The sequence below is a fragment of the Melozone crissalis genome, unplaced genomic scaffold (genome assembly GCF_028551555.1).
Source record: "Melozone crissalis strain CALT ecotype California unplaced genomic scaffold, PUWL_Pcris_2 ptg000013l_1, whole genome shotgun sequence".
Classification (NCBI taxonomy): Eukaryota; Metazoa; Chordata; class Aves; order Passeriformes; family Passerellidae; genus Melozone; species Melozone crissalis.
The window spans coordinates 38939356-38950445 of record NW_026535791.1 but is presented as its reverse complement, the minus strand read 5'-3'; positions in this window follow the sequence as shown (position 1 = coordinate 38950445).

Sequence of the window (11090 nt, the reverse complement as noted above, 5' to 3'; positions counted from 1 at the left end):
ACAGAAAGCAATGAACTCCTGTGGATCTTCTGGGATGGGTGACTGCAGGGCTCCAGACTTCACCTAGAAGCAGGTGCTCATACACAGGCGTTGGTCTCCAGGCAGATACTTGGCTGTTCCTGTGAAGTGAAATCAGGAGACTATGGACCAAGAAATATACTAAGAAATATTAACTCCTTAAAGTCATTCTTTCCTCTTCTTGCTCTTTGGCAGTATTCTGAAAATGTTAGTTTTTATAAAATAATTGAATCAGCTGCACTTGGTTCTGGACTGTTCAAAACTAGTAAAAACTTACAAGTATGGATCACAGCTGAGCACTGTCTAAACAGTAAAAACAACGCACTTTATATTCTAATCACCTTTGAAATATTGACTTAGTGTTTGTGAATACTGATCATCACTACAGAATAAACCAGAAAAACTGTTGTGGTGAAGTTTAATCAGCAACAGTGGATGCACATGTTCAAAGAGCCCAGCCTAATGTGAGAGTCAATATTTTCAGGCTTACTGCCAGCATGTTTCTTGGACTAAGGGCATCAACTGTTCTGTCACATGCTTTCATTAAGTATTTTTGGGAGTTCAGACCCTGAAAATTACTTAATAGAGTTATTTATATATTAGGAAAGATGACTGCATATTGAGGAATTTGTTTTAATTTGAGCAAAATTGTTCACAAGGAGAGTGAGGTGCATTAGACTCGACTGCTGTGAAAGGTAAGCACATGTCATCAGTCTCTTAATTAAAACTTTTGTATGTCTCACAGGATAAATAGCATAAAAACTATGGGACATCAAAATAAATGTGTAAAATCTCACCTTTCCCTCTTTTCTTCCATAGTACAATATTGCCCATGTTACATATGTTTGTCCACTTTGCCCAGAAGATTGTTTTATATAGGTCACTGCAACTCCTGATCCTTTCCTTAATTGCTGTCTGTCTTGTATGCTATTGATAATAATTTTTGAACTCAGTTGCCTACATTTGCCCCCAGCTTCTCCTTGAAGGGGAAAAGAATTGCAGCTGTTTAATCAAGTTACACAGCAAGTAATTTTAAGCTTCATCCTAATTAGTTCAATGAAGGTTAAACCATATGACAATATCGACAAAGTTTGGTAATTACATACTTCATTTAGGGAGAAAAAGTGCTCATAGTGGTGAAATTACTAAGACTTTTACATTCTTCTTCCTTGATATTATCCTATTTCACTCAAACTGAATATATCACCAGTTGGAGAAATGTGCAAAAATAACTTGCATAGGCTGATATAATTAGCTATCTAGGACCATGCAGAGTGCTCATAGGAATAAAGAACACCAACCCTCAACCACCAGAGAAAGGACACGTGACAATATCTACCAAAGCAACTACTATAATCACATATAAAACCAGACAAAACTGAATAAAACTAGAGATTTTTTCTTGACAGATTCTGTCAGTTAAATTAATCTGGTACAAATCACTTGATTTCTGTAGAAATATTTCTGATTTAGGAGGGTTCAAATGAATCAAGATTAAGACCCTAGAAGCAGCATTTCACGACCCTCAGTTCCAAAGTGTCTTCAAAAAAAATTGTTCTTATGGTTCTGGAGAAGGGGTAAAATAAAACTGAAAAAGGAGCACAAGCAATTTGTTTTCTTTTTACATCATTTCAGTAAAGACCAGATTTCAATTACCTGCAGTAATTAAGTACCTTCAGCACGAAGGGGTTCTAACCTTCAGCAAGGGAATCTTTCTATGACTTCCAGCAAAGGTCAGCTTTCTATTGATCAGTTATTGATTAGGTTTTGTGTGTTCCTGCAGTGTGAGATTGCTAACAATTTATGAGGTTTTTGAATTTAGTTTTGTTGTTCAGGAATAAAAAAGAGCAATCAAAATATATTTTTATCTCCTTATATTAGAAGGATTTTAGATACTAATTCAGATATAATTTTTTTGCGTCCTAATATAATTTGTTTGAAATCCAATTCTGAAACCTTTCTCCTTTTAAGTAAATCTTACTTTCTTTTCAGCTAAAAATAATGGCATTAAAATATGTTCAAAATACATGAATTTTAGCCTGTAAGTGTAGGAATGGACCAAAAGTAAGTTATTCCCTCCACTTGAAAAAAGTAAACAAACAAAAAACCCCAAAGAAACAGAAGTTCTTGATCTTTGCTAAAGGAATTGGAAAATCTGTGATCATGGACAAACAATTTCTATCTGAAATTTATAAAAGCCAAATATTCTTAAACTATTTTGGCTGATTTTTTGAAACTGGTTTTATTTTCTGATGGAGTAATATTAAAATGTATTAACTTTACCCTTTTATGTCCCTTCTTTTCTCTCGGTTTTTAAAATTTACAAAATGGACAATCTTTTAAAGATGCCTAATGCTCCTCAACAGTCTCTAAGAGTGCTTAATTTGACCATACCTTTATGGAGACAAGATACTTTACATTGCATAAAATATTCTCATTTTTTACCTTCTATTTCATTGTCTGTCAATAGTGTGAAAATAATTCCTGAAAATAATTTCTTCTTCTTAAACAGGTATCTGACACAATAAAATAATTACTGTAATGTAGGATCAGTATTAGTTTCTAGTAAATGCTGCCATAAAATTACTCCTATTATAGACCTTCACTTCTACAACCAGCAGGTGATATTCAGTTCTGAGCCTAATACACTACAACTGTCATGAAAAGACACTTTTAATCATTAGGTGAATGAACTTTTAATCAGGTAGCTGCATATAATCACCTTTTGAATACACACACACATATAGAGTACTAGATGATTTGGAGAAGTAGGTACCAGCATTAAATGAGTCCAGAAATCGAATCTCTCAGCTCAATTAATTTTAATCTGGCACAAGTACAGATTCTATTAGCCTTACGTGTGATAAATAGTATCTTTCCTCAGTAAAAACACATCTAGTGAAAAAAAGCACTAAATGGTATTTGAATAGCAAAACTTAATCCATGGTAAATAATTGGAAACAGCTCATTTGAGTTCTTCCTCTGCTTAAAAAAAATATAAAGTAATTTAACTCCACAGATTGAGTATTAGTCTTAACTTGACACAAGAACATTATACTGTTTGTCTTTTCTGACTACAAGCGGGGGCTCACAGTTAATTCTTTCCTCCAACAGCTACTTCTTGAAAGATTTGTCCCTGGTAAAATCTCAATTTCTTTTGGAATTCACAGGACACTTGACCAGAGTGCTATATTTCTATTAGGGAGGTGAAACTGGTTTTGAGTTGGTGAACTAGTGTTGTAAGGGGTTTTCTAACCACTGCTGAGGTTTAGTCCAGCTGGCAACTTAGCATCATGGAGCACCACTTAGCACCACCTGCCTGCTCTCCTCCACCCCTCCACAGTGGAATGGGGACAAGAATCAAAGGTAAAATTGTAGTTTGATATGAGAACTTTTTATTAAAAGAAATAAACATCATTATTATTCAATAATAAAATGAATAAAAATAATAATAAAACCCCAAAAGCATAAACAAAAACAAACAAAACAATTTGTTGCATAATACAATTGCTCAATTCCTGCTGACCCAAACCAGATCCCATCACTGAACCCCGACCAGACCCCCCTTCCAGGTAGGTCCCCCAGCTTCTACACCAGGCATGATCTATGGTGTGGAATGTCCCTTTGGCTAGCTTGAGTAACCCATCCTGTCTCCCTCCCAGGAGGCAGGCATTGTCCCTCACTGGCAAAAATGAGACATAAAAAAGTCTTTGACCTAGTATAAAGACTACTTTGCACCTGCCAAATATAAGTATATTGTCAACATAGTTCTTGTACAGAATCCAAAATAAAGCACTGTACCAGCTACTGAGAAGAAATTAACATCATATCAGATGAAGCCATGACAATTAAAATTTCCTGTGGACAGCTGTGGATCATTTCTGCTGTGTAGAAGACCACCCACTACCTTTAAATTATATGAGATGTTACTCATTAAACACTGAATTAGGGAAAATCATACATTTATTGCAAAATACATGGAAGGAAGACACAACATTTTTCTACATGAAGTGCAAATCTTCTTAAAAATTCTTGATAACTTGAGAAGTCCTAAAATTAAGAAGTAGGAAAAGTAGAAGAAGACTGATCTCAGGTGGAAGTATAAACTACATCTGCTTATTGTTTTTCTTATTTTCTTTCTTTTTCTTAATGGGGTAAATATGCTCCTCCCATTTTGTATCACATAAATTCTTTTTCACTTTGAATTTGCTTCTAGGGGAATAAGCCACTTGCAAAATATTGGTAGGAAGAATTAGGGAAAACCAGAAGCCTTGTCTTTTTCTTTTTTTTTTTCCCCTGAGGTATTGAGGATCTGTTCGTATTATTAAACCTATGGTACACTAGATTCCTTCATCCTGTTCCTATGATCATCTACATCAGACAAATTTTAGTGAACTTACTGTGTCTTCTAGAGTAAGACAATGAATTCCTTTAGAATTCATCCTAAAAATTTTGGGAAACATTTATTCAGAGACCTCTCTTAATAGAGAGCATGAATTACACTGCACTGTGTTTATATCTCATTTGATTAACATTACTCTGAAGTTATCACATTTATTTTATTGCATTTTGCAATGTCAAAATCTACCATTTTTTGCAGCAGAAAGCTCCACTCCTCTATGCTACAACACAGACCTCTCATTACAACTGTTATTATTATAGTGCAAGAGTTCTATTGTCATTACATTGCTAGAGTTTCATACTGCCTTGATGTTTCTTGTAGGGACCTCCTCTAGGCACTGCCTCTTCCTTGTCCTCACAGCAGCCAACTGACTGCAGCTCCCCTCAATTAACCAATCCCCTCTTTTATAACACTCTTCTCATTGGCTACAGCTGTGGCCTGTTAACATCAGGTCTGCTCCTAATCCTTAATAATTGGCTCAGCTGCAGCTCCTTAATGGGGTAAGATTACTTTTTATACTACCTTTATTTACTTGTATTGTATCCCCCTACATACAACAGATATTTTAAATGGCCCTCAGTGAGCTGACCCTACCTGAAATTATGACGTGGCATTGTCTACAAGCTTTTACTATGCTAAGTTAATGCCTCCATATCAGCTAAGCTAAGGTGGATATGCTTAGCTGTCTATTTGGGACTACAACTGAATTATTTTGACTATTAATGCTTTTGATTTGTATGATACATTTACATACGAACTAGGTATCTGTATATATGTGTCCCCCCATACATTTATGTGCGCCAGTGTATAGGCATTACCAAATATTTTCTACAGTAAAGGTTCTGCTCTAAATAAGTGCTGTTAAATTAATGTCCTGCTGTTCTAAATAAAATTAAATTGAAGGTGTTATTGATTTGCTGTTACAGATGTTGCTTGGGTCACTACAGATGTTTGCTCTTGGCTATTTACTAGCTGTGTATAACATCACTTTGAAAAAATCAGTAGCAAAGATGGCTTTATTATGTCAATAGCAATTTCATTAGATGTTTACACTTGTTTACACGTTTAAAATTGATTAAGAATAGTCAACTTAGTCAAAATCAGAAGTGTTAAGACTGCATTGCATTTTCAAAAATCTGGCTGAGCACAGCTTTTGTCTGTTCTTATGAGAAAAGCAGCCCCCTTGAGATTTAGATCTCAAAAAAGGGAAGAAAACTACCAGGGGGGATTTGTCTTGCACTATATGTGAGCTTCAAAGAACACTTTAACAGTTAAAACTGTTATATTTACAGAAAACATAAATAACCACAGGATATCTATTATGAGAAACTCTCATTATTCAGTCCTATTAAATGTCAAACTGTCTGAGAAATGAAATAAAAAGGCCTACTGATATGAACAGACAAACCGCAAGCCTTGTAAATTATATGAAATGGAACTCAGGGAAGAGCTAAGTGGGGAATTCTACTATAATACAAATCGCATTGCCATAAATCTTTTTGAGTTACTTACATCATAAAGAATTTACTTACTTCTGACTACTTGTTTCTCACTTCTGAATATTTCTTCATCTTTCCAATTCTTTGAAGTAGTATTGAGAATCAATAGAAAATGAACCATGAAGGCTCTAAGACCCAGGGGGAATGATGCAAGTAAAAGAGCAGCAAAAAAATAACAGCCGTGATATAATAACAACAGAACTCCTTGCCTTCTGCTATAGATTTATATATTTTGTGCTTTCTTATTCACTCAGAGCACAGAATATTCTCATTGTAGGTCTTGGTTTAATAAATTGATCACTCACTTCCCATTACTATTAATGCACCAAATATACCTAGCAATGTAATAAATTTCAGCCATAATCAATTGCAGCCATTCGGGGACATAAAACAGAAAAAATTAGAACATTTATTTCCAAACCACTGTTCAATAACAAACAGAAGCTCTGTGATATGTATATAAATAAATAAATGGCGGGGTTTTTTATCTCTGGTATAACAGGAGTCTTTTTCATACTACTTCCATACTGAAATGAACTACTATGGCCTTGATTTATCAGCAGTTGGATATCCTAATAAGTTGTTTCAGTCATCATCTATTTCTTTACCCCTAGGAGCATTTTTATTAACTGATAAAGCAAGCATTCTCATTTTTATCTTTGTGTCTTAGATAGAAAATATATTGTGTGACAATTTGAACAACATTGTCACATCTGATAAGTGTAAAATGGCAGAATTAATGTCATCTATTCAAAGCAACAATTGGCATTCTCAGTCTTTTAAGAATAGTGTGTAGTACACGATACTTGCAAATTTTCTGGACGTGTTTCTATGATGCATGGTTAGACAGATGGACTTTACATTCAATTATTCATTTGGTTTTGAGAAGTACCACAATGTTGATTTACTAAGCACAAAATTTGTGGTTTCTTAGGAAAAATGAAGGACTTAAAAAGATTCAAACTCTAATGCATAAATTGCATTTAAATATACAGGGTTTTTTTCTGATAAAAAGAATAATCTATAATCTGCATTGCAGATAATCCCAATAATTTACCCACTCACTGAGATGGTTAGATCTGGAGGAAGCAGGTTTGTTAGGCAGTAGAGCCAGTATCCTGCTTGTTTAATAGTCCATCCCTGAAATCCAAATCTCTCCAATTTAGCAGCAAGAATCTTGTAGGAGACTATAACTACTATTTTCTTCTAATTCAGATAATAGTAATGTTTATTTTGCTTTCTCATGCTTGCTTCCTTATTTACCAAAACAAAAACTAAACCAGTAATAACATTTCCTAAGACCTAGAGAGCTCCTTTCTTCACAATTTTGTGCTATGTTTTTACCTGAATTACTGCCTTTTAAAAATTCAGTTAAGTGTCTCACCCCATAAGATATCAGATTTTGTATCAGGAGTATACCAATATTTCTAAAATAGTAGATGATTATTTCAAAGTTCTCCCATCATGTTTTCTCCTTCATAAAAATAAAATTGAGAAGTAATGTTAAAAAATGTGAAAACCACTTTGCTCTTATTATGTTCTAGCAGCTCAGGGTACTTTTTAAGGAAATGACAATATTACCTTTGCTGTTTGTTTATACTTAAACAATAATAAGCAAAATTAATATTATTCAATCCTATTAAACAATCTGACATGTTCCAGTTTTCATCCTCCAAAAAATTTTAGATCATATAAACTGGAGGAAACAAATTATTTGTATTTTGCAACAGATTGCAAAACAATACTATAGCTCAGTAGGTAGTAACTCTCTGGAGTTATAGAATGTTAGTTTCTCTGACAGTGAAAGACTTCAGTAGGCCATAGATTCCGGTATTTTTAGTTTCTGTGTGGCTGATTTGGCTATCCAAGGAAAATATAAACATTTTTGCTAGTGTTGATGTCTTATGAAGTGGAATTACAGTTAATATTTTGTTTTATGATGTGAACCAATTTGAAAAACTTCCATATAATAAAGAAGTGTAGCAAAACAGAGATGCTTTGTCCTGAAAAATATTCAGTTAAGTCTGAAGGATGGAGAGAAACATTCTTGTGAGAGGTGAAAGCTATTGAAACAGAAAAAGAGAATATTAAATGTTTGATTATTTCGCAGAGGGATTTAATCTGATTTATGTTTGTTACTGCTTCCAGTAATTGTAAATTTGTATTTTAATGACTGTAATTAATAACTGAGCTCATTTTTTTCCAAACATATGTGAATTTTTGGTCAGTATCACACTAATTTACTATATGCCCTCTGTCTGCAGAAAGATTTATAATATTTCATTACACCTATGGAGAAAATGCTGATTAAGTCCTCCCAAAGGGGACAAGTTTCATTTACAAGGAATTATATGGCAAATAACAAAGAAATAGAATAGCTGTTCTAAAATGAAGCCCAAGATTGTATAGAGGACAGAGGGTCACTACCCCAATGGGTATGTAGAGGAAAAAAAAACAAACTAAGAAAAATAAGTATGAGGAAATTTCTTTTTACAATAATAATCCGATTTGCCCCTCAAGTCCTTCTCAAAATTTCCACATTTTTGTTCTAAAATGCTTAACACCCACACTTATTAAAAGAAAATGAAATTAAATGCTGAAGAAGAACTATTTCAGTGTTATTAGTATAATAGAAGAATAAAGGAGTCAATTTTGTTGTGGACAAAGTCATCTAGGAAAAATCACTTAATTTGACTTGAATAAAACATCACCAAAAAAGTCTGTCACATCATTAGGGGATTAATTAATAAATATAATATGAACTATAAATAAATGAAAAATACAAATTCTCTTAAGAATGAAACAAAAAAATAGTGTTGGAGGTCAGTCAGCAAAAACCAGATATTGGTACTGATGTTTTAGAAAGAAATTTTCAAAATAGATAATATTTTTTTCAAATAGTCCCCACAGCACATAGTCGTACAGAATTGCACATGGAAAATATAGAGTGTATGAATCCATGGGTATGGAAAGCATAAAAAAACCCTGAAAAACATTACTATAAAGACATATGAAAAATAATGATAATATGCATCTTAGAAGTAGAATGGAGCAGAGGATGATGAGGGAAGTAAATTTTACCTCTATGATTTCCAAGTAATAACATGAATTCCCATGCATTCTAACTAGCTTAAAAATAAAAGAAAAAGGTTCTGGTAACTAATTTCAGAAAACCAGAAAGGGTATACTCTCTTAATTTCAGAGGAAGACTAGATTACTAATCCTAGAAAACAAGAATACATCTTTTCCCAGTGACTTCTTCCCTTGCCCCAAACCAGGTATTCAAGATAATTAGTGCACAGGGTAATTGAAGACTTTAAATGTTTATAGCCAGGGAGGCAAACAAGCAATTACTGATAGCACAGGTGTGAAAGGAAGCTAAGTGAACTTACAGGGGGACTATGCTGGAAGTATACAGTCTATGTTTGCTTTAAAATATAACAGTGTATTTAGGGAGATCTGGAAGGAAAACAAAACATGCATACACAAAAAAACCCCAAAAATAAAACAAAACAACAACAACAACCAGAGCAACAGCAACAACAAAAAACACCCCTCAAACAAGCAGATAACCAAGGCAAGGCTGAAAGAGTCAGGAAGGAATTTGGGTTTAACATTGTCTGAAAGAGGCTGTGCCCTTCAGGAAACCAACTTAGGCCTGACACAAAGCAGTATAAATAAAATCAATGGTGAAGGCTGTCACAGAAAGTTAGTCTGGCTATGCTGATATTTCAGATTCAGAGAGACATCAACCATTAATGAAAGGTAACTTATCAAGGCTCTTCTTCCCTTAAAGAAGTGTGATGCACTTTCATAGAAGTAATTACTGTTTGAAGACAAGAGCCAGGAGTGAATCTTCTGTTCCTTCTTTCTGTCCATATGACAGGAGTTGGCCAAACACCCAGTGTCTTTCTGGAGGCACAGAAACTACCTATTCAAAAATCATGAAATGAGTGTATTCTTATTGCCCTGCAGGAAATAATGGATTAGACCTGGATGGCAATCACAAATAGTCAGAGCTTCCTAGAAATCTAGTATGTCTTGTTCCTCATTTTGTGGAAGGATTATCCCTCTACTTTCACTGAATTTTTAATATTTTTATTATCACAGACAAAATATCTGTTAAACAGAGCCTTCATGCATACCAAGAGTCTCACAGATACTTGCCAGAGAAATTGCTAAATAAGCTGCCTATCTTGGTATTAAGCTTTACGTAGAAAGGGATAATTTTTATTTCATAAAGCTAATTCTTGGGTTTTAATTAAATAATTTTAGCATGTCATTAATTTAGATAGTTTATATAAAACATGAACAAACAAAATGTAGTGCACTCACAGAGCTGCAAAATTTACTCTGGCACAAAAAAATCCTTGTGGCTTATTCACTAATGGAGAAACAAAAGTGGTCTTCTAATTTTTCCTCTAAGAGAAGAGATCTAGAGAATGACTTAGGGGAAAAAGGGAGAGGAAGGAAGGAAGAAAGTGGTGGAAGGAAGGAAGGAAGGAAGGAAGGAAGGAAGGAAGGAAGGAAGGAAGGAAGGAAGGAAGGAAGGAAGGAAGGAAGGATTCTTTCTAAATAATTAACATGAGTTTATTATGTATTTAAGGCATTATACAGATGAACAGTGTTCTCCCATGAAATGCATACAGCCATTTCATACAAAACACAGTATTAATTTGGATATACATATCTTCAAATGCATTTGTTTTGTTTTGCAAAGATTCTGCATATATACCAAAATATTCAGTTGAATCAATATATTCAGTATGCAGCTTCAATCAATTGTGAGATAGTAAACTGAAATTAATTATCTATACTGACTTTAAACTCTGATCCTCTAACTTTTTTATTACAAGAGAAAACCAAGAAAGTTAAATGGGTTTTAATTCTATAATGAAATTCTCATTAAGTATTTTCTGTAACTATTTATTAAACTGTTAAAAGAAAACATATATTAGACATGACTTTATGCCTTCAGGCTAATAACATTCCAATTAAAATTAAGCGTTTAGAAGACATTTAATCTCTACAACTACTTTATGAGCAGCTTATGTTGCAATATATCCTTCACCATGCTGCTCCTGGTAGAATTACATAACTTCAAATGCCCCAGAGGTAGCCTGAGGCAAAACCCCTTCCTTATCCCTCTAGTGTTATAATCCTTTTCCTGT